At 40.4% G+C, this 25,634-nt stretch overlaps 1 long non-coding RNA gene across 1 annotated transcript in view; it reads right to left on the bottom strand.

Annotated features, from left to right (window-relative positions):
- The window catches only part of LOC309609595, a 105,189-nt gene extending 80,985 nt beyond the window's left edge, over nt 1–24,204 (bottom strand). Inside the window, exons 1-2 of the long non-coding RNA XR_014233499.1 lie at nt 23,891–24,204; nt 22,954–23,020 (exon numbers count right to left, since the gene is read on the bottom strand). This is a non-coding gene — a long non-coding RNA (uncharacterized lncRNA). The remainder of the gene's footprint in view (nt 1–22,953; nt 23,021–23,890) is intronic.
- Between the last annotated feature and the right edge of the window lie 1,430 nt (nt 24,205–25,634).

The following is a 25,634-nucleotide window of genomic DNA, read 5'->3' as shown; positions in this document are numbered from 1 at the left end:
GGATAGGGTTTATGTCCCCAGCATAGTGCCTTACGCACCAGAAATGTATATTACATAGACCTAAACTCACATTTGGAAGAGAAAGCAAAAGGGAATGTGTGCCCATGCACGTGTGCAAATGTACGTGCCTTCACGCACACACTTGCCGGAAAAATCTAGGATGTATAGCACAGGATCTGGGGTGGGAATGATGGAGAGTGGATTGGAACTCATGGAGCCAGAAAAGAAATTGCTGATTTCTGAATTGCATTTGGTAACTGGAGAAAATTAATTTCTCTAGATTTAAAAAAAATGGGGGGAGGGGCATCTATATTTGAGAGTAAACTTTTTATTGACTTGTAACACACACATAGAGAAAAGCTAACGATTCACAAGTGCCCGGTTCAAAAAATTTTCACAGACTGGGCACAACCATGCATGCAGCATGTAATCGAGAAACAGAACATTATCTGCACCCACACAAGCTCCCTTGTGACCCCTCCCATCTGCTAACCATCACCATGCCCCCTGCCAAAGGGAAGCTCTTGCGTGATTTCTAGCACAGAGATTACTTGGCCCGTTTCTGAACTTTATATAAATGGAATTGTGCAGTATGAACGCTGGTGTCTGGTTTGTTTCTCTGAATACTGTATTTGTAAGGTTCATGTGTGTGGCCGTGTGCAGTTGCAGTTTCTTCATGCTCAGTACCGTCTAATGTTTCAGTGGATGAATATGCTTCAGTTTCTCTTTTTTTTAATCGTTCCACTCCTGCTGCTAGGAACATGCTAGGCTTTTGGTGAACACTTCTGCTGGGGGTGTAACTAAGAGTACAATAGCTGGGCCATAGGGTATGCATGTGTTCAGCTCTTGTAGATACTGCTAAACAGTTTCGCAAGGTGGCTGTACCAACTCACATTGCCACCCACAACACAGGAAAGTTCTGGCATCTAATTTTTTTTTTCAACGCCTTTATTGGAGTATAATTGCTCCACAATGGTGTGTTAGTTTCTGCTGTATAACGAAATGAATCAGCTATACGTATACATATATCCCCATATCTCCTCCCTCTTGCGTCTCCCTCCCACCCTCCCTATCCCACCCCTCTAGGTGATCACAAAGCACCGAGCTGATCTCCCTGTGCTACTGGCATCTAATTTTTAAGATAGCGACTGAGAAAGGACCTGATACCTTGGCTTCTTGTGGTGTTGGGTTTTGGTGAGGAATTACAAACAACTTCTCTTCCCGTTCTCCACTTTGGCTCGCTCTGCAATGTGACAACACACAAAGACCTTCACTACAGATCTCCCCACACCCTCTGGTGCACTGTCTGCCTTTGGGTGTTTTTGGTGAGTCCCTCTTCACTTTCCTAAAATTGAAAGCCCTTTTGGGCAACTGATGCAAGCTGATGGTCCACACTGACGATTAGGATTAAAACACGTTATACATACACAGAGTAGAAATGACCTCGCACCAAGGAAATATTTAAGAAATATTTGTGGAATAAAGGCATTTAAAGGACAATTTCACACCAAGTATGATGGAGAGTGAAGTTTTGGCTCAAAGTGCCCCCTCCCTCAGCCACAAATTCTCTGTTAACATACAGAATCAGGGACTTTACCATTACTGTAGCTCCCACTGGGCTCAAGCATGACCCCAAATCTGCTCCTTGTTGCTGTGTGGGAAATGCTGAAACAACCATCCATTCCTCCCCCGTCAGGTTCTAGCTCCTGGAGAAATGGTGACGCCAAAGGGTGAAGCTGACACTGTCGAATTGTCTCTGAGCAGGAAAGTCTGAATGGCCCCATTTGACTCTTTCACTTTCATGTGGCAATGGGAAAAGCGGGCCGTTTGCACATGACGGATAGAGTGCAAGACTTGCTATAAATGTTGTTTATATTGCCTGGGGCAGATCAAATGACTTGAAGGATTAACATATCAGAATAAAAAGAATCAGATGCATGAGGAAAAGCCAGAAAACCCCACTTTCCTCAACACTGAGTCATTTTTCGACAGATTCAACTTGGCAAAAAAATTATGTTGGGATATAGTCCCTGTTCTGTTATAGGAGACTTTGTTTGGAAGCAAAATGTAAAAAGGTCTGTTGCATGAAACCATTAGACCCCAGATCTGATTCTCTTCCTCTGTCCACTCTTTCAGGGATCTCCAAGCCAGAGAGACTTTGCAGACAGAGCTGTGCCCATAGGTATGACCTTCTCCCAGCCCGGTTCTTTTCTTCTTACGCTTTCAAGGAGGTAGACACCCAGAGCTAGTACTAAGTCCTTCTAATAATCAGCAGCACATGCAGTGATGAGTTCATTACTGAGCCACTTATACATTCCTGCCATTTAAACATCTACAGATAACTACTGGGAGAACTGGCGGATCACCTGGGTGGATCATTTCCGGAAAGCCAGGCTTGCTTTATATACTACGCTTGTCTGCCATACCCCAGCAGTCAGACCCAAGCCTAGTATTTATGTTCCCTTTCACATCCCTGTGTCATATTACAAGTAGCACTAAATTCCTATTGCTGCCTTTTTGGGGTGGGAGTTCTAGTATTTTTCCACCACTGTTTATTTTAAGTTTCGAGTTATTATTGTTATTTCTTCTTGGTGGTTAAAAGTCCAGTTGTAAAGCTTTTCCACAAGCCTGAAAATTCCTGAGAAACCCTGACAATATTCAGCATTCATGATTACCTAGACGGACATATTTTATGAAAATTGCATTGCCTTTGAATGCCTTCCTATGAATGAGCTCGAACATTGGGATTCTGTTAGATTGGATTTCAGAACATATTTAACATATTTCCATCTGGCAACCCTGGGATGTCTCTCAATAAAAGTGATTATGGAAGGATTGTTATTTGGTATAAAAACATTTGCTCAGGATGGACTAGGTTTCCTGAAAATGTTGTACATCTTTATGGCTGACATTTTTGTTGTTTTGAATTAGGTGGATTTTTTTTCACCACCACTTTGAAATATTTCATTATAAAACTCCTCCTAACCTACCTCAAATAAAGCTGGCAATTTTCCCTCAGAATTGTAAGAACTCAAATTAAGTCACATCTACAAAAATATTTTTATTAGTGGGAAGCCCAAGTTTCCCATACTTATATAAATATAACAATGCTTGTATAGTTTCTCATTTCTTAGGCTGGTGATCTGAGGAGCCAAAACAGGGAATACTCCTTAAAATTTAATTTTTTAATGATGGACATTGTGTTTAAAGGAAATTAAGATTTTTTTCTTTCAAGTTCCCGAAACATTTCTTAAATAACTGTTGAGAGTAGCAGCACTTAGGAATAGGCAAATGAAACAACACTAAGGATCCAATCTTTTGTGCATGGGGAGAAGCATTAACATGAAGAAGCGAAGTCAAATTCAAGGATAAGACAAGGATAAATGGCACAAATCCTGGAAAGATAGGAACTTACAGAAGGCATCAATATTCATTCAAGGCAAATGTGAAAAGTCTTTATCCACAGGTCTCTTTAGAGATTAAAACAAAAAACAAAACAAAAAAAAAAAACCCCAAAGGTTGAGAAGACAGTAATTGTAGAATAATTCCATGAAGGACAGATGTTTGCTCTGGCTTCCTTTCTGAATGCGCTGTCTCCATGGGTCATTTAGAGGTGTCTGGTTTTGACTGCCAATCCAAATGTCTAAAATCTCATCTATGAAACCCAAAGCATCTCCTCTTATTTGACCAGCTATCCACCTCTTATTGGAAAGGATCCCGAAGTTGAAGATACTACTCTTTGGAAATATGAACTATGTGGAAGCTACAATAATTCTTCCAAGCTATGTGAGCAATCAATTTTGAGGGACTTTTAAGTTAAAGCAGAGTCTTGAAGATGGCAGAATAATGAACTTTCCATCTCTTCTTCGTCTTAAAAATTACCCTAAAAGGAAAAGAAGAACAAGAAACAGGAAAACAGAGATTCCATCTTTGATTAAACTAGAAGACATATGCAACCACAAACTACAATATATGAAGACTGAAAGTAGATGGAGAAAAGTTAAATGACACAGCAGAGTGGAGGTAAATCAAACCTAAGGATCCTCAGAAGGAGATACTGATTAAAGTTGTCCTAAAAGAAAAGACACAGGAATTGAAAGCTCCAGGTACTCCAGATGGGATTATTCTTACTCACAGAGGAGAATGGAGTGACAGGGAAATTGGTTAAAAGGCTAAGTAGGAGAAGACTTCTGCTTCTAGCGGTATGGCAGATTTGATTATACAATAAAGTTCCCTCCTGCCAAAATGCAATTAGAGTCTGGATAAACTACAACACAGATCATTTTAATGCATTTTGGGATTACTAAAAAGTAAGACAAATCTCCAGCTTCTTTCACTATACCTTTCTCTGAGGGGGAAGTATAAAAGCTAGCTGAAATCTGAGTACAGAACCATGATAGTAAGTAAATTCCAGTAAGTTCCTGAGTTGCCTGCCTGGGATCATGGGAGCAAAAGTGTCAACACCTGAGTTGGGGCTTGGAGACTCATCATGGCCCCATGTGAAGATGAGGGAGATGAACGTGAAGCTCTCAGTTGATCCAGGACTGGGGAAAGTACATACATGGCTCCAACCAAGTACATGTAAATTCTCTCTGGAGGAAAGCATCCTACACCTCCCAAAGATTAAGTTCCATAAAGTATGAATGCACAATCCAAAATTAACCAAACAAAAATGGAAAGAAGCCACTTATAAGAGATTACTGAAGCAATAAACTCAGACCCTAAAAATCTCAGATTTTGGAATTACCAGATATAGAATATGAAATAACCAAGTAGACAAAATTTAAAAGACTGAATTTTTTTGAAAGAAGCTAAGAACAGGAGACTACCAAATATTGCTAACCATGCTTGAAGAGTGAGCAAAAGAACTCCTAGAATTGAAATATATAATCATTGACATTTTAAGCTAAATGAATGAGTTTACCAACAGATGAGACTCAACTAAGGAAAGAATTAGAGAAAGATAAAGCTGAAGATATTACCTATAATGCAGCATAAAGAGGCAAGGAATTAGAAAATATAAAAAGGTAATCAAGAAATATGGAGAGTCAGAAAGACTTATATAGGTATAATTGGAATCCGAGGTTAAAAAGGAACAGAGAAAATGAGAAGAGAGGGAACATCTGAAGAGATAAAGTCTGAGAATGTTCCAGAACTGATGGAAGAGATAAATCCACAAATATAAGAAAAATAGTGTATAAGCAGGATTTGAAAAAAAAATGTAGTAGAATTGAAGAATTCTGAGGAAAAAAGAGACAATATTAAAAGCACCCATAAGACTTAGAGATTATCACACTAAGTGAAGTAAGTCAGCAATAGAAAGAAAAATACCATAGGATATCACTTATATGTGGAATCTAAAATATGACACAAATGAACATATCTAGAAAACAGAAATAGACTCACAGGCATAGAGAACATACTTGTGGTTGCCAAGGGGGAGGGGGTGGGGGAGGGATGGATTGGGAGCTTGGGGTTAGCAGATACAAACTACTACACATAGAATGGATAAACAACAAAATCCTACTGTATAGCACAGGGAACTATATTCAATATCCTGTGATAAAATGGAAAAGAATATGAAAAAGAATATATACATATGTATAACTGAATCACTTTGCTGTACAACAGAAACTAACACAACACTATGAATCAACTATACTTCAATTTAAAATAAAAGAAAAAGGAAAAAAAAGCACTCATAGAGAAGAGAGAGGCCATCTACAAGAGATTAAGAATTAGGACTAGAAAAGGGTAAATAATATGTTCAAAGTGCTGAGAGAAAATAACTGTTAAATTTAAAAACTGTGTATCAAGAGAAAAAACTTTTGAGAATGAGAATAATAAAAGGTTTTTTTCAGATAAACAAACAAAAAAAGATATAGGATTTACCTTCAAAAGAGGCTGACCAAAGACACTTCTAAAGGATGACCTTCAGGAATAAGAAAAATAACCTTGGAAGAAGGGTTGAGGAAGCAAGAGAGAGCTGTGAACAAAGAAATCAGTAAACATGTAGGCAAGCCATCATTATCTCTAGGTACAATCAGTGAGTCAGTATAAATAATAATAATATTTGTGAGATGAACGAAGTGACAGAACTAAAATTATGTATCAATAATATCTAACTTGGGAGGTGAATGATCAATGTCAAAGTAAACTAAAGTTGAGTTATTCAGATACTGAAAAACTTAGATGCTGTTAACCATGCATGGTAAATTTCAAGGGTAACATTTTAAAAAGAGTGGCTATGACTTCCAAACGAATAGAAAAAGGAGGTGAAAAAAACAAAAATCAATTTAAAGAGAAAAATAAAAGCATAGAATAAGCAGGAAAAATAGAAAGCATAAAGAAAGATGGCATATCATCAAAAAATCTACAAACAATAAATGCTGGAGAGGGTGTGGAGAAAAGGTAACCCTCTTGCACTGCTGGTGGGAATGTAAATTGATACAGCCACTATGGAGAACAGTATGGAGTTTCCTTAAAAAACTAAAAATAGAACTACCATACAAGCCAGCAATCCCACTACTGGGCATATACCCTGAGAAAACTATAATTCAAAAAGAGTCATGTACCACAATGTTCACTGCAGCTCTATTTACAATAGCCAGGACATGGAAGCAACCTAAGTGTCCACTGACAGATGAATGGATAAAGACGATGTGGCACATATATACAATGGAATATTACTCAGCCATAAAAAGAAATGAAACTGAGTTATTTGTAGTGAGGTGGATGGACCTAGAGTCTGTCATACAGAGTGAAGTAGGTCAGAAAGAGAAAAACAAATACCATATGCTAACACATATATATGGAATCTAAAAAAAAAATTGTTATGAAGAACCTAGGGGCAGGACAGGAATAAAGATGCAGATGTAGAGAATGGACTTGAGGACACGGGGAGGGGGAAGGGTAAGCTGGGACGAAGTGAGAGAGTGGCATGTACTTTTATATGCTACCAAATGTAAAATAGATAGCTAGTGGGAAGCAGCCGCATAGCACAGGGAGATCAGCTCCGTGCTTTGTGACCACCTAGAGGGGTGGGATAGGGAGGGTGGGAGGGAGACACAAGAGAGAGGAGATATGGGGATATATGTATATGCATAGCTGATTCACTTTGTTATAAAGCAGAAACTAACACACCATTGTAAAGCAATTATACTCCAATAAAGATGTTAAAAAAAAAGATGGCATAAACAAATCCAAATATAGCAATAATTTTAATCTTTCTGTGTGTATATATATATAAACTCACCAGTTCAAAGAGATTATGAGTGTTATTTTAAAAAAGAAAAATTCCATTATATATTATCTAAAAAAGAACCACTGAAATATAAGGTAATGACAAGGTTGAATGTAAAAAGGCACATTCAAAAATATATATACCAAACAATAAAAGCTCGAGATACTATTTTTTTACCAAACAAAATAGATGCTAATCAAAACCACTGTTTGGGACAAAGAGGATCACTACATATTGATAACATTTAATTCACCTGGCAGAAATAATTATTCTAAACTTGCATCACCAAAAATTACCAAAATATACAAAATTCAAAAAGATAGAAGTATAGGGAATACTGTCAAATCTGCAATTGTACTGGGAGATTTCAAACTATCTTTGTCAATTATTGTAGGTCAAGCAGACAAAAAAAAAAATTAGTGAAGATATAGAAGAATTGAATGATGCAATTAATAACTATCACACAACAGAACTAACAATTAGAATGCACATGCTTTTCTCAGGCACACAGGGAACATTTATAAAAATTGGCCACATTGTAGGCTATAAGACACACCTCAGCAAATTTTAAAGAATAGCTATCATACAGGCTTTGTTTTCTGACCACAATATAATTAAAATAAAAATCAATAATAAAAATATAAGTGACAAATTACACTCCTAAATAATTCATAAATCAAAGAGGCAAACATAATAGAAATTTTTTAAAATAGAAGTGAATGATAATGAACTTATTACATATTAAAAAAACTTGTAGGATTCAAATAAAATACTATTTTGAGGGAAAGTTATAGTGTTAAACTCTTATAGTAGAAAAGAAGAAAGAAAATTAATAAGTTAAGCATCCAATTGAAGAAGTTAGGAAAAAGCACCCATAGAAAGTAGAATGAAAGAGATAATACAAAATAAGAGCAGGAATGTAGTAAATAGAAAACAAAGATAAAATACAGAGGATCACCAAAACCAAAATTTGGTTGTTTCAAAAAATAAAATAAAATAGACAAATCTTTGGTTATCTTAGTCAAGAAAAAAAGAAGGCACAATTAAAATGTAATAGGAGTTAAAAGGAGTACTCAAATACAGACATGGCAGACACTAAAAAGTGTTAGTGAATATTATGAAAAACTTGATATCTATACATTTTAAAACATAGAATGAACAAATTCTTAGAAAAATTAAGCTTAATAAAAATGAAATCAAGAAGAAGTAGAAAGTCTGAAGAGTGTTGAAGAAATAAACTGAAGAAATAAAATCAGCAGTGAAAATAATTCTACAAAGAAAACATTAGGCCCAAATGTTATTACAGGTGAACTCTACCAAACTATCAAAGAACAAATCATTCCAATCTAACACAAACTATTCTGGAAAATTGGAAAGAAGGGAAAATACCCTAACTAACTGTATAAGATCTGTATATTGTAATGCCCAAACCAGCTAAGGACAGAATAAAAAGGAAAAATTACAGTGTACTCTCACTCATGAACCCAGAGGCCAAAATCTTACCCAAAATACTGAGGAACCAATTCTGCCAAGTTGAGTTTATCTTAGAAACAAAAGAATAGTTTAACACTGGAAAACCTATACATGTAAATTGCCAAAATAGTATATTTAAAACTAAAAACGATACCACAATTTTAATAGATGCAGACAAAGCACTGAATAAATTTCAACACCAATTCATGATAAAAACTGGTAACAAACAGAATAGAAAGGGATATGCTTAACTTGATACAGATAATCACCAAAAACACAACAGCAGCATTCTTAGAGGTGAGAAGTAAGAATCATTTTCTTTTAAATCATGACCAAAACAAAAATTTCTCTGACACTATTAAGTTCAAGTATATACTGGGCATTCTTACCAATACAGTAAAGTAAAAAAAAAAAAAAAAAAAAAGTGGTAACCATGGAAGTGAGATAGGCTAGGACCTTGGAACATTTACTGCAGTGCTCGCACCTGAACGACATCTCCTCTCAGCCTCAGAATACAACAGAATACAAAGAAACTATAAGGAACTAAAAATAACTGCCTGCACTGCAGTTGGGGCAAATTATGAACAAGATACAAAAAGTCCAAACCCCAACTGACACTTCTGAGGAGCCAGGAGCAAAAGCAGGGTACTGCGCATGATCCTTGCAGTACCAGAAAGGGGGTGGGCAGAGCACCTAAGCTACCCCTCCTCTGGCCCAACCCACAATGTGTCCCCACCCTCACCCCATTTAAGGGACCAGCCTGCCCCCCTCGCGGAGGGAGCAAGGGAACCTGTTATTTGTTTTCACTCCCTCGTGCCTTGCCTGAATTTCTCACCTGGACTCTTACCAATTTCTGCGAATTAAAGAGTCCAAGAACCTGGGTGGGTAACTGAGGAAACGACTGATAAATCTGACTACATTAAAATTTATAATAATTGTCCACCAGAGACAAATTATAAAAAAACACCATGAAGAAAGTGGAAAGATCAGCCATAAACTGGGAGAAAGACTGCCACACGTATAAGAGAAAGAAGATTAATATTCAAAATGCAGAAAAATAACTACAAGTAAATTTTTTTAAAAGATAGCCATGGGAAAAATGGCCAAAACTCATGGATAACATTTTTCCCAGCAAAAGGAACCCATGGCCACCACATAGAAAACAATGCTCTGCATCATCAGTAATGAGGAAACTTCAAATTAAACCTGTGATGATTTACACACACTAGACTGGCAAAAAGGAAGAAGTTCAGTCACACAAAGCATTGACAAGGATACAGGAATTTCTATATATTGCCAGTGGAAGTATAAATTGGCACAACTATTTTGGAAAACTATTCTGTCATTTTCTTGTAAAACTGAAAATGCACGTACACTATGACCCAGCAATTTCATTCCTAAGGATATGCCCTAGAGAAATTCTTGCACATTGTGGTAGACAAAATAATGGTCCCTCCCCAAATATGTCCACGTCCTAATTTCCAGGACCTGTGAATATACTACCTTACATGGCAAAAAGGATTTTGCAGACGTGATTAAGGTTAAGGACCTTGAGATGGAGAGATTATCCTGGATTATCTGGATGAGCCCAGTGTAATCACACGAGTCCTTAGGAGCTGAGAACCTTTCCCAGAATCTGTGGTCAGAGAAATGGCAGTGTAAGAAATACATACAGAGTGGAGAAGTAAAATATTTTAAAATTATCATTGATTTTCTTAGAGAAATGAGAAGATACTGCTTTTTTAACAAAAAAAAATGATGCTATAAAAACAGAGCAACCAGAGAATAAGAGCTCTTGGAAATGAAATATACAGATACAGATATAGATATAGACATATATGAAAAGTAAAAAACATTTTAGTAAAGTGGTTGTAAAGAAATGTAAGAAAATTTCCTAGAAAGGAGAACAAAAGTGATGGAAAATAGAAGAAAAATAAATTAAATCAATCCAAAAAGTGCAACATCTAACAGAAATTACAAAAAAAAAAAAAAAGAAGAACAAACAGACAAAACAAAGGATACAAGCAAAGGAATGATGACGAAATCTCTCAGAGTGGAAGGGCCCACACTTCTAGACTGAAAATACCCCCCAAGTGCCCAGCAAGACGAATGGGAGAAGACCCTCCCTGGGACATTTCATCTTTTTCAAACTCTAGTGGCAAAGCTCGCAACCAAAGTGTTAGAATCTCCATAGGATGTCTCAATAGCAACCTTGGAAAACAGAAGTCAATAGGGCAATGCCTCCAAATCTGAAGGGAAAGTGATTTTCACCCTGGAAGTCTAGACTCTGCCAAAATACTAATAAAGTGTGAGAGCAGAAGAGAGTTATTTTCAAAACATACCATGTCTCAAAAGTTTAACCTTCAGTGCACCTTTTCATAGGAAACCAGAGAAGATCTGCTCTACCGAAATGAGGACATAAATGAAGGGATCCAGTGACAAAGGAAGAGGCACAAGAAAAGGGTGACAGGAATCCTCAGATTATGACAGAGTAAGGATTCAGGGCATCAGCAGTGCAGAAGATCTGGAGAGCGAGCAGTCCAAACTGGAACAGGGAATTATAGAGGCGTGTGTTCGTGCATGCGTGTGTGGGTATGTGTGTATGTGTGTGTATGTGTGCGCGCGCGAGTATGACAGACTCCGGTATGGGTATTTCTAGTAATAAAATGTAACATATATTATCTGACATACTTGAGAAAGAGAAACATTATTTTACAAAACAGTTGGAAGATGTAGGAAGGCTTAACTAGAAACTCAATGAAAAGAGTAAATAAATGAACAGGTGAACACATGAGACAATGATTAACTCCAAGGGAAACCAGAAGTCATACAGAAAAAGAAATGGGATAATATTATATACTATTTGGCTCAACACTAAAAAATTCTTTTTATTATTATAATAATGAAGACCCTAAATGGAGCTATAACCAAAAATCGTGATAAAACTATGTTGGATGGATGGGGGGAGAGAAAACAGGGAGGTAAGAGAGTTAAAATAATAAATCAATAGATGATGCCTAGAATTAATTAATTAATAGATGGCAACATGGAATATTATTTCAAAACATTGATACAATGTCAGACAAAACAGCAAACTGGGAAGAGGAAAAGGATGTTTGTGGGCATAGATGTTTTTGCTGTGATAGTTTGAGAGAGAGAAAAAACTAAGGCAAAAAAAAAGAAACAGCGAGCAGAATTAAAAGTGACTGTGTCTGGGCAACAGGATTGAATGCGAGGAAGGGCCAAGGGCTCCTTTAGCTGTGTCTTTTAGCACTGTTTCACTTTTTAAATTTGTGCGTATATTTCTTTAATTTAAAAAATATTTTAGGGCTTCCCTGGTGGCGCAGTGGTTAAGAACCCACCTGCCAGTGCAGGGGACACGGGTTCAAGCCCTGGTCCGGGAAGATCCCACATGCCGTGGAGCAACTAAGCCCATGAACCACAACTACTGAGCCTGTGCTCTACAGCCTGCAAGCCACAACTACTGAGCCTGCGTGCCACAACTACTGAAGCCTGCGCACCTAGAGCCCCTGCTCTGCAACAAGAGCAGCCACTGCAATGAGAAGCACGTGCACCACAAGGAAGAGCAGCCCCTGCTCGACGCAACTAAAGAAAGCCGCGTGCAGCAACGAAGACCCAACGCAGCCAAAAATAAATAAATAAAATTTTTAAAAAATATATATATATTTTTAAAAATATATCATATATAGGCTAAGTCACAATACAGTACAGACATACCTTGGAGATATTGTGGGTTTGGTTCCAGACTATCACAATAAAATGAATATGGCAATAAAGCAAATCTCATGAATTTTTTGGTTTCCCAGTGCATATAAAACTTATGTTTATACTACACTGTAGTCTATTAAGTGTGCAATAGCATTATGTCTAAAAAAACCAATGTACATACCTGAATTTTAAAATACCTTATCGCTAAAAAACGCGAACAAGTATCTGAGCCTTTAGTGAGTCATGATCTTTCTTCTGGTGGAGGGTTTGAAATGCTGTGAGAATGACCAAAATGTGACACATTCACACAAAGTGAGCAAACGCTGTGGACAAATGGTGCCCACAGACTTGCTGGACACAGCGTTGCCACAACCTTCCGTTTGTAAAAAACGCAGTGTCTGCACAGTGTGATAAAGCGAAGCAAGGTAGAATGAAGTATGCCTGTAATTGAGGTTCAGGGGTATTAAGGAACTTTCTTAAGATGATGGCCAGGAAACAGCATGGCCAAGACCTACTGTATCTTCTATTGGACCTGACTGACTCCATTACGGCTGCAATTTTTCATGTTTTCTTATACCCATCCCTTTTGGTAAGGCCTGCCCACACCGGTTCTAGCTATGGTCATGTAACGTGCTTTTGCCAAAGGGACAGTAACAAATGACACAAGCAGAAGTCTGAAAAACCACTTGCACATTTCTACTTTCTCTCTTAAAGCCCTGTCACTGCCATGAGAACATGCCCCGGCCAGCCAACTGGAGGGACATGAGAGATGCATGCAGGACAGGCAAGCTGCCCCAGGAGTGGCCGTGTTAGAACAGCCAGCCCTTAGCCAGCACTCCAGCTGACCGTGGATACGTGGCATAAGACACGTCACCACGGTACAGAAAGGATGCTCTCTGAGTCTTAAGTTAAACAATGAGAAGGCAAGTGCTAACCAAACTACTCAATTTTTTACAAAGAAATAAAACACTTTCATTCCCAATATTTGTAATGTGTTAAATTACAGCATACTAAATAAGTATTTGTTTTACTGTTTTTCCTTTCCCTCTACACTTACAACAGACTGTAAAAGAGCTTTCAACACTTTAACCAAATTTTTTGAGTCATGGAAAAGTTGGAATTTTCCAATTGATTATTAAGATCGATTTGCATGGTTTCAGCTTGCATGGTAATTTTTGTGGTCTCACATTACCACGAAAAGTAAGGACAACCTGTGTCTGATGTAGGGATGTTTGTGCCCTCACTAGGTTCACAGGAACAGTGGTCACATGTCACACACAGTGTCAGGGAAACGTGGGGGATCTTCACCTCCAGTGTTACTAGAGGCACATGCATGTGTTACTAGAAGATTTATAGATAATCTATAGTTAAAGAAATGAACCCTCAGAGTATTGACAAGTGCCTTCAGATAATTTCCGCAACTAAAGTGCAGACTGAAGATAATAAAAATGAAAGCCCAAACGAGCACAAGTAAATGACAGAGATGCCGCTTCTGATTAGAGCTCTGTGTCAGCCACGTTCTGAGGTATAAGCAACGACCAGATCCATCAAGAAGTCAGCAAAAAATGTGAGGTGATTAGGCTGAGTATATGAAATATCAATTTACACCCACTGTGATTAACAGTGAACTTGCTCTAAAGTAGATATGGTGCCTTGAGTTACCAGCAGTTGATAATATGAAACCATAACTGTGAGCTCAATATTTAGTTACCAAATGCTCAGAACAGGAAAACAAAATTTACAATTTTTTTCAGCGATGTTTAGCAGCACATAATACTCAGTACACTATCAACCTTCCATAAATGTAATGATTCATGTTTAGTAAACTATGAAAGGCCACACACCAATTGTTTTTCCTGCCCTGATGAAAGTATACAAAGTAATATGAAAAGAAGATGGTAACAAACCAAAATATATTTACAGAAAGAAAAGTGCCATTGGAAGGTGCAGAGAAAACATGCTGAAGATGTGAAGAAATGAGTCATTGGACAAACTACCTAGAAGTTTGCTTTGCAGTGCATTAAATATAGATGTCTCTGTCACATCTCAGCTCATGGTATTTGCTAGATTTTGTTTCAATAATGAAGAACTACTTTTTTTGTGAGCCAGTAAAGGAAAAATGGAAATAACTGATTTAATAAACATAATGTGTAATGGCAAACTGTAAATGTGACCACCAGTGCCATGCCTGCTTTGACTAGAGTACTGGGGAAAAGAATGGATTCCACAAGAAGGCTCCAGAAAGAGCACTGCACCTGAACATCTTCCCCTTCAGTATTTAAGTACCAACAAGACTTCTCACTAAGGGATTGAAGCCAGAAGTGCTACAGTATGTCATTGCTGTGGTTAATTTTATAAAAATAAATCCTGGAAATACGGGCAATCTTTAAAATATGTTGCAGTGAGATAGGTAATAGCTATGAAAATATTTTATACTTGCTGGCCATTTCATGGAAGGGTTATCAATCCTAAAGATGAGTTTCGTTTTTTTTTTAAGTTCCAAATTTTCCAACATTTTCTGTGATGACAAGTGCCTGTTAGTAGTATGCTATCTAACAATAATCTTTGAAAAATACACTCAATCCATTCCTTTCAGGTGAAAGTGACACCTCAACAATGAATAACTGCTTTTCAAAAGAAATTCAGGTTCTGGAGGGACCATTATGAAAATGGGTATCTGGAACTGTCCATTTCTGTGTGATTTTTATTGCCAAAAAAGATGTATGTCTTACCTTAAATAATCTTTCACATCTGAATGCTTATAAAACTTAGGATCAGAATTTTAAAATCTGCTTTCAATACTGTACAATGGATTTTCACATTTGCTGAATGTTTTTTTTTAATATATGAATAATTTGCAATAATACCTTATTGATATCTGGGAATATGAAGATCCAATAACCAAAAGTCCAGAGACACCTTTGTACACCAGTGGTTGGGATTAAAAAATGAGTGTCATGATCCGTAAGTGAGCCCACGATGTAACTTTCTGTTAGGATGTCATGGAATGTAGTTTTCAGTTATATCAACCACTTAAGCAAGTATTAAAATAAATTGAATTTAGATCCAGACCTTCAAACATTGTTTCAAAAACTGTTAAATCCAGATTTTGAAAAATAATGGCTTATTCAAATCACGCTGCTTTCACTAAAAATTTTACCTAAAATTTTAGTATTTTAGTAAAGGCAAAAATATTTTTGGTACCCTTAAAATAACATTTAAATTACTTTTAAACTTGAGTTTAACATTTTTAAACTCATCTTTTAAATTCTTCCACCTTTGTATATATTTTAGACTGTGCATACTATACTACTATAGTGATGGATGTACATAATTTAGAAGTAAATGTATATACTAGGTGTGCAAGCTCAAGGATTTTTATTTACAGAACTGCAGGACCAAAAAGTCTCCATTTAAGAGGATGAACTTTGCAGTCAAATGGCCTGTCTTTGCCCTGATGCTTCCTAGATATATAATCATGGTGAAGTTATTTAACCTCCATTGCCTCCGTTTCCTCGTTTGTAAAATAAAGATAAAAATATTACCTACCGGGAATTCCCTGGCGGCACAGTGGTTAGGACTCTGCACTTCCACTGAAGGGGGCACAGGTTTGATCCCTGGTCAGGGAACTAAGATTCTGCATGCCATGGGGCCAATAACATTTAAAATAAAAGGAAAACTTTAAAAAAAAATTACCTACCTCAAGGGTCATAAATCAGACACCTACACAAGATAGGTAAATTAAAACAAAAAGTCACATGGCCTCCAGAGTCTATATTTTATTTTAGATTTTGGTTGAGACACGGATTCAAAACACATTTGTCTATTATAAGAAACAATAAAACAGCATACATAGGAAGATAAATGGGAGCCCATAGGAAGTGGTAAGGCTTGTGGCAAACTGGAAATGTCATCCTCACCTCAAGTACTCAGCTGCTACTTAGTACTATCTGATAGCTACCCAGAATTGCCAGATTGTCCTTCTATCCAAAAGAATGGTAAATTTTGGATTTTTATGTGAGATGTCCTGATTTTTAAATATTGGTAAAAATATGTTTTTAAAAAAGCGTCGGCAAAGAAAACACACTTTCAGCCTCTAGTCTGTGACTTCTATCTCACCCAGAAGATCAGATGAGATAGTGAATTTTAACATTGAGTCCACCTCTAATAAATTCAGGGGGTAGGCAGTAGCTGTCATCTATCAGATTAAGCTCCTAGAAGGATCATGACGAAAGAGGCTTGGGGACATGTGCAGTGCCCAGAGGACAGATCTAGGTGGAGTGTTAGAAGAAAAGATGGGAGAAGGCAAAGAAACTGAGAGAGAAGTGGAGTGGAAAAGGAACTCCACCATCTGTTTCACTTAGAGTGAGTCTAACTCTAAGTGAAACAAAAACTCTTAAGTCTTTGTTCCAGGCATCCGCACTAAGATGATTTATTCAAAGTGTCTGTCCTCAAGTAGAGCTCCAAATCTAGTGAGGGAGACAATTATTCAATGTGTTGAACTTGAGAATCAAGGCACAGACAAATGATAATGGGAATCCATTTGTGCTAGGGGAGGAGAGGAAATTGGGAATGTACTTCATAAAAGAGATGTTATGCTTGGATTTGAAGGATGACTCAAGCCTACCACTCAGAAAAGGCAAGAAGGATATTTCAGGCGAAAGTATGTGCCCCGGTGGCAAGAAGTTTATCTACAGAGGCTGCGGGTAGGGGTGAGGGAGGGGAGGGGAGAGATGAGTCTGGAAGGGGCAGGTTGTAGCCAGATTGTGAAGGGCCTTTGTAGGCTCTGTTACAGTGTGTTCGTGCTACAGCCTAGAGTGGATGCAGCCAGATGACCAGATTTATACTTTCAAAAGATCACTGGCTGCACTGTGGCATCTGGAAGGAAGGAGGGAGCCTGGAGACAGGAAGCCAATTTGGCAACTGCTGCAGTGGTCCAGATGAGCTCATGATGGCCCGCCCTTGAGCACAGGGAGTAGAACAGAGGTGGAAGCAGATATGAAAGACTTTGCAGAGGCGCTTTCTCTTTGGAGGCACTGGGCATGGAGAAGGCAGAAATGAAGACTGAGACCTCTTTCTAAGATCCTCCTCTTCCTTCTATCCTCCTCTTCCTCTGCCTTATGGTTCTCTCTCTCTCTCTCTCTCTCTATATATATATGTATATATGTATATATATATTTATACATATATAACAAATGTATCATACATATCACATATCATATATATTATATATCATATAATAGTATTTGTATATATGAATTTTTACTGAGGCTAAATGTTTTTAAAAGGAGAGGGAAGGGCTTCCCTGGTGGCGCAGTGGTTGAGAATCTGCCTGCCAATGCTGGGGACATGGGTTCGAGCCCTGGTCTGGGAAGACTCCACATGCCGCGGAGCAACTAGGCCTGTGAGCCACAACTACTGAGCCTGCGCGTCTGGAGCCTGTGCTCTGCAACAAGAGAGGCCGTGATAGTGAGAGGCCCGCGCACCGCGATGAAGAGTGGCCCCCACTTGCCGCAACTAGAGAAAGCCCTCGCACAGAAGCGAAGACCCAACACAGCCAAAAATATAAATAAATAAATTAAAAAAAAAAAAAAAAAAAGGAGAGGGGAGACAAATGAAAAAGTACCGTATCACAAGACGATCTTGGAAAACCACTACTTATCAAAGGAAACAGAAGCATATATGAAAAAGTCAGAGCCCCCCTAAGTTCCTTACTAACTTCTCCATTCCCTCTTGTTTCTCTGGATGACCTTGTATTATTCTCGTCTATGTGAAATGCCACATATTTTTCAACGCTCAGCTTATGTTTCATCTCTAAATGAAGCCTTCCTTGACTGCCACCCACTCTGCTACATCCCTTTCCTTCGGCACAATTCATTCTTCTTTCAACTGAGTTCTCACAATGTTTTGTTCACACTTCCATGTAACCTTATGCAACATTCCAGTATGATGTGTAATTAGCTGTGTGTCTGTTTTTCCAACTAACCGCAAGCATTGAATCTTACTCAGTTTTAGGTTTCCTGTGCCTGGCACAGGGCTTGGTACCCAGGCAAGTGCTCAACCAATGTGTGCTGAGTGGATAAATCCTGTACAAGGGGAACAAGCAGTAAACAGTAAAACAGAAAGGTTTTTGTGATGCTGTTACTTGGTAAGATAGTTTGTGATAGTACCTAGTGGGGAAAAGACTTGACGTTCGTAAAATTTTGACATGACCTGCAGTGCATATTAGAATTCTGGGATTTGGTACTAAGAAAAAAAGTCAGTGGGAGATTTGAGGAGATCTCTAAGTTTTTTCCCTAAAATCTCCTTGCCTTTTCCCTAAGGGCATAAATAGAAGCCTTGGGTGTAGAGCACCAGGAAACCCACTGGCCATGTGTGGGGAAAGGCTCCTCCTATGTAATTAGATGTTAAAAAAAAAGAAAAGTTCTTTTCGACAGGCACAGGATTTTGGCTGAAGTTCAGCCACATACCTATTTTAAGCTGAATTTGGGTATAGCCCTAATAATTACAGTTGCTCTTTAGAAAAAGAGCCCAAGAGGTTTACCTGGAGATTTTTTCCAGATGTAAGCAGGTATGTGAGAAGCGCAGTAATGAAGATGTAAACCGGATGAGGCCATTTCGTGCCCCATCGTCTTCTCTCCAATCGCACCAATGCTGGGAGATGTTTCCCAGCAATCATAAGGATGATGCAACACAGCCATCTAACAACCACCAGATGCCTGACTCGCCTTACGAGCTGTAGTGTTAAAGAGAAGGGGGGCGAAACACCAAGCTTGAATGCCTTTGCGGTTATCAATCTGTCATGAATTGCAATCAAACAAACAAACCTCTTGATTCCGTCACTTCTTGGGACAGGTCCATCATATGCCCTGCAGACCTGCTCTGGGTGTGGTTAGAGGCCTCTGGAATCTGTCCCCCTCCATCAGTCTCCCACTGCAGAGTCTCACTGACTTAGTGACATCGGTAAGGACATCCCACCTCCACCCCCCTGCTCCAGGCTCTACATCTTTCTAGATGAGGAGAGATTAACTAGATCAGCAATGCCAGAAATGAAATAGTTTGATCAAATGCATCTTTAGTGTCACCGCTATTCTTCCTTTTTTCCATATGGATGCAGAAAGTGGCTTATTTTTTTCTGTGGTAGTTAGACATTATTTGGAGTATTAAGAGAAAAAAAAGAAATTCTCCATCAGTGAAGTGTAAAAAAATCAAGGTGTACAATGCTATTTAGCCCTCTCTGAGATAAAGCAGTCACCCAGCAGAATATATTTTGGAAGGGCAAATTACAATTAATTTGAAATAAATAAGAAATGATATAAACGCATTTTCCCCCTCGTGTAACACCTGCCTTACTGAACCGAACACTACCCGCATGGCCAGGGTCTACAGTGGAGGCACTTCAGTGCTGAGTAGGGAGCACAGCCTTAGAAGCCTTGAACAAACTTGGATTTCAATTTGAGCTTGACCATGTACTAGCTCTGTAACTTACCTTAACTGCTCTGAGCATCAGCTCCACCATCTGTAAAATGGGGTTAAGACTACCTACCTCATACTAGAGATAATGGATCAAGTGCCTGACTTACAGAGGTTGCTCAATATACAGTATCATTAAGGTAAAAAGAAGTCCCATGGTGAGATCAAAGGCCTTGGGAATAAAGCTTCAGGCAACCTCATCTTAACTCTTAGGACTCTCTCCTGTGCTAACCTATACAACCTCTCTGTAGTTTATACCCTGACAGTTGGCGCTTCTTTTTCTAATGCAAGTGCTTGACATAAGCTTCAATTGCCAAGGCATCCACTGCACTTGAAGGAAGTCTATCTCGAACAAACACAGTGCAGCCAAACGACAAGATAAGGAGTCAGGACACATGCACCTCCTCAACCCCCATCAGGAAGATGCTTTGTTTTAGGGATCTTGGTCGATTTAGATAACTGGCCACTTGGGCCACTTTTTCTTTTTCTCTTTTCCCACGCTTTAAATTCCAGCTCTTATGTTTTAAACTTGCCAATAAAGAGTGAGCCCATGAAGCCCCAGGGTTCCACCCTCAACCCCAATAAAAGCAGAACCCAAGGCCCATGCTCACTCTCTCTCTCTCTCTCTACCTGCAACCCCCCTGTGTGTCCTGGGGTGTGCCTGGTATGCTCCAGGGCTTGTAAGTAATACACTGTTTTTCTTCCAAGTTGCTGGGTGGTTATTGCTGAGGGCGTCTCGCAATCATAATAAGAACCACAAGGGTCTGGCCAGTGGTAACGTTGGTTCGGAAAAGGGAGATGTCTGTGGGAAGCTCACTGGGGCCCAGGTGAGTGGCTCCAGGCATTTCCAGCCAATAGCATTACTCTCTTACTATCGACAGTCTGAGACTGGCACACAACAATTCGCATAGTGGGCAGGATTGCATGATAGCCCTCGTAAGTAACCAAGGGAAATGCCCTTTACCTGCAACTTGCTTAGTAACCACCTAACTCAGGTGAGTAACACCATCTGGGAAAGGACCACCACTTGGTGGGGGTCTGTCGTGCTGCCATGTGCTTTTGCATATTACCTCTGTCAAGTGTGGCCTGTGGTATCCAACCCCAAAGATCATGGCTGCCATAATAATCCAACAACCTCCCCAGACTAGCGTGATCAAGGCCATATGGTCCGACAAGATGATTAGACCAGTAATTATAAAGGCCTTAATTGACTATTAATGTGCATAACTGTTCTCCATGCCTCAAGGCCAAGAGAGTTAAGGAGGGTGGGTTGGATCGCAAGACTATTGTCACGGCCCAAGGAGACGCTCTGGGCTAAAGGCTTGAGGAAAGGATTTCATTAAGTAAGGAGGACAGGAGATCTCTACCTGCAACCACTGAGTCAGTGGGTTGTTCCCAGTCTGTCCTAACTCAGAAGACAAATAGACTTGCAAGTGGAAACTAGTGGCACCACCAGACGGAAAATACAACAGAGGCCTGTGGTCTCTGAGCCACTGCTTTACTCGCTGCTGTAATTCTTCGTCCCCTGGCCCAGTGGGATATCATGGTCCTTGGCACCATGTTGCTAAAAAATTAATGGACAAATGCAAGTGTTCTGAATATCTAGAGCCAGTGCCTCCTAAGAACCCTGAGGAGGTACACCAGCTCCTTGATAAATGCGAAAACCCCATGGAAGCCTCTTGAGTGTTGCCCAGTGCTGGGGCACACAAACATGCCAAGGTTCTGGTGTTACACTCCAGAGGCCTAGAAGCTTTTCCCACAGACCCTGTGCATGTTGCACTAGTGGATACAGATCGCAATCCTGGAAACATCCATTGGGACACCCTGGAGAAGAGCAGCCACCTACAAAGAGGGCTAGCAGGAATGTCATCCATCAATATTTCCAGTAACAACATGTAAGATTAAGGTGGTGGGAGAAAATCAAGAAGTGGAAGCTGGGATCAGACTCTACCTTAACTGAAATTCAAACCTTTTTTTATGCAGCAGGAAGGAGACAGGGGAACTAATTGGCTATTGTGGGTTTCTTATTTGTTTGCCATGGGCTCTGAATTGTTTGTTACTCATAGCTGCCAAAATGCATCAGCTGGCCAGTATCTCTAAAGACCCTAAAATCCATAACTATATTAAAGATCCATCCAGGCTGTGTGCTCGTTTCCTCCGAGATACCACGTATCCTGAGCCCCTTGCGCCCTGACCTCCAGCCCCCTGCGCCCTGACCTCTTAGCTCCCTCCGGCTTTTCTGCGCTTTCGTGATTTTCAAGGCGGGCTTGTCTTCCCCCTGTGCACTCCCCCACTCCCTTCCCCAGCACGTGCAAGGTCAACAGGCTCTTCTATCTGCAGCACCTCTCAGGAAAAGTACGCAAGGCCCGGCCCGCGTGAGGTGCTCCCTGCGTTGCTCAAACAAAGCCAAACAGTGCTGGGGCGTGGCACAGCCCTGTCACCTCCCGTCCCCTCAACCCTAGTAGGAGGGAGGATTGAAGCTGACTGTGGGATCCAGAGCCGGCGAGTCCCCCCCAGAGCGACGCGCGGGCCGCTCGGGCAAAAATAGACACCGAGGCTGCATTTGTCCCCCTGGGGCTCCGGGGAAGCCTGACTTCCACCCGGAGAGGGGTTCGGCTCGGCAAGGTGTCTTCCGAGCAACGATTTCTTTATGCGAGTGAAGGCACCTGAGTTCCAGTACTGGGTTAAAAGCGTCCCCCAGACCCGGCCAGAAGCCGTGTCACAAAGCTGTGCCTTCTGCCAGGCCAGAGGGGCTCTCGCATTCGAACGTTCTCTAAGGAGACCAGCGGTGCAGCTGCCTGGGACTCTGGTTCTGACCCGGTTCACAGGCGGCTCGGTTATCCTCGCAACTAGCGTTTCTGCTGGGTCTGCGCCTCGGTTCCGCCACCAGCCAGCTGCTTATGGACAGGGACACGCGCTCACCCCCGCCGCCCCCTAGCTTCACTCACAGCAAGGGCTGCCCGCTGCGCGTCCTGCTCTGGGACCTGCTTCTGGCTGTGGCCACCGTCGGACGCCACCGTGAGGCATGTCCTCACCTTTCAACGTGTCCAGTTCCCACGAGGATGAGCGGACCCTCTTCAACGCGGCACTTCCGGGGACAGACTGAGAAGAGTGGAAAACTGTATCACCTCGCGCCAGTCAGAATGGCCATCATCAAAACGTCTACAAACAATCAATGCTGGAGGGGGTGTGGAGAAAGGGGAACCCTCTTGCACTGTTGGTGGGCATGTAAATTGGTACGGCCACTATGGAAAACAGTATGGAGGTTCCTTAAAAAACTAAAAATAGAATTACCATATGATCCAGCAATCCCACGACTGGGCATATACCCTGAGAAAACCATAATTCAAAGAGTCATGTACCACAATGTTCACTGCAGCACTATTTACAGTAGCCAGGACATGGAAGCAACCTAAGTGTCCATCAACAGATGAATGGATAAAGAAGATGTGGCACGTATATACAATGGAATATTACTCAGCCATAAAACGGAATGAAACTGAGTTATTTGTAGTGAGGTGGATGGACCTAGAGTCTGTCATACAGAGTGAAGTACGTCAGAAAGAGAAAAACAAATACCGTATGCTAACACACATATATGGAATCTAAAAAAAAAAAAGGTTCTGAAGAATGTAGGGGCAGGACAGGAATAAAGACACAGACATAGAGAATGGACTTGAGGACACGGGGAAGGGGAAAGGGAAGCTGGGAGGAAGTGAGAGGGTGTCATGGACATATATACACTACCAAATGTAAAATAGATAGCTAGTGGGAAGCAGCCCCATAGCACAGGGAGATCAGCTCGAGGGGTGGGATAGGGAGGGTGGGAGAGAGACACAAGAGGAAGGGGATATGGGGATGTATGTATATGTACAGCTGATTCACTTTGTTATACAGCATAAGCTAACCAACATTGCAGAGCAATTACACTCCAATAAAGATGTTGGAAAAAAAAAAAAAAAAAAGAGGTACCCAAAGCGCCTGTGCTACCGCACAAGAACGGGCTGTGGAGCCGCTGGGCTGGGGCAGCCGAGGTCGGGAGAAGGGCGTCCCGGAAAGCTCCGCGGGAAGCAGGGAGGCCTTCACTGTAGCTCATCACACGCGGCGGTCACCACACCGCGTCACAGTGAAACCGGAGACGTGCGCGCTGCCACCTCGTCGCGTGTGACTCTTCTAAGGAGCCCGGAACTAGACGGGCACCCGCTGGTGGCGTCAGCTCACCGCTCCTTTTCAGATAAAAATACCTGCAGGAGCTGTCGCGAGGCTCCAGAGCTCAGTCGGGCGCGCACTCGCAAAGGCCGCGAGAGTTTGCAAAGGGCTCTGGAGCTTCCGCGCTCCTCCCCAGGGCGCCTTGCGAGACCGGGGGAGGAGGTCCAACTAGAAGCCACGCCTCACGAGGTATCCCTGCGGCCCGCGGGAAAGCTGACAGGACTAGCGAGGCCTCTACGGAGGAGAAAGAGGGAAATGGGAAGGCAAAGGCCCTGGAGCCAATGATGTCTGTATCAGGGTCTTTCCTCTCCTCACTTGGATATTTATTGCCTGGTGCTGGGCCCATCCTCCCATCAGTGATCATTGCTAAGGCTCACGGTTAATGGAAAACATTATAAGATGCTGTGCAAAACTGGCAAGGGCCGATGTGTTTATCATTTTCATGACCATAGTGACCCAAATGATCCCCTCTTTGCTTCCAACCCTGAAGAGGTCCCACTTGACCTTGAGTCCAGAGAATTATTTTCACAGAGGACTCTCCCTAATTACAGGGCAGCTTTACTACATTTTATTGGGACTGCCATAACCATCCAAAAGGCACTAAAACTCCTAGGATAAAATTTACATTCTTTCTCTGTCTCTTGAAGATATATATCTTACCATGTCTTTGAAATGTAAACACCTCAGGAGGTGACTAAAACTCTTGCCCACAAACTCCTGAGACGGAAGCAAAGCGGACTAGATTTGGGACATGTAGAAGGAGGCCTTTTAAAATGCAAAATGCTATAAAAACTCTCTTGCCTGAAGTCTAGTCCACAGCCTCCTTAAGCTTACTTGTCAAGGACAAATATAAATCTTAAAAGTCTTCTCCACAAATGTTAGTAAAAAGCTTTAGCCACTGCAGCAGGTAACCTTAAATCGTTCCATCTGCCAATTTGTATTCAACTATTATTTATAAACTAGTGAGTTTTATATCGTTGTACCTGATTCATGGCTAAAATCTTGGAACGGAAGTTATAGGGTCTCGTATCTGCCTGCATGTTTATGTATGTCTATGGATGTATGTTATATTTATGTGATTTTTTTTCTTTCTACCTGCAGATGACATTGCCAAAATTACTTTGTAAAAGAGCTCTACTTAATTGGCTTAAAAATAAGCACTTATGAATTGAGTATTCCTAAAACTCAGAAATATAGAGACTAACCCAAATGTTTTTCAAGTTCACATGATCTGGAATAATCTTTGATAAATAAATCTAATTTATGTTTGGTTTAATTAAGATAGGTATTTCTTCAGAGCTGTCAGCATTAAATATAATTCAGATAAACAACTTTTATCCTACCTGGGTTTACTTGTTAAACAAATTCATGTTAACACAAAATTTGTCAGCAAGAAAAGTAGCTCGGCATGATGGCTGACCTTGGCTACTGTCTAATGAAAGTTCCTTGGTAGTCTAAACATCATTGTTGGGAGAAAATAATTTAGATATATGTAATTGGAATAAGA

This window comes from Balaenoptera borealis (genome assembly GCF_965194805.1).
Source record: "Balaenoptera borealis genome assembly, chromosome: 13".
NCBI classification, from domain to species: domain Eukaryota; kingdom Metazoa; phylum Chordata; class Mammalia; order Artiodactyla; family Balaenopteridae; genus Balaenoptera; species Balaenoptera borealis.
This window is presented reverse-complemented; position numbering and strand designations above follow the sequence as displayed.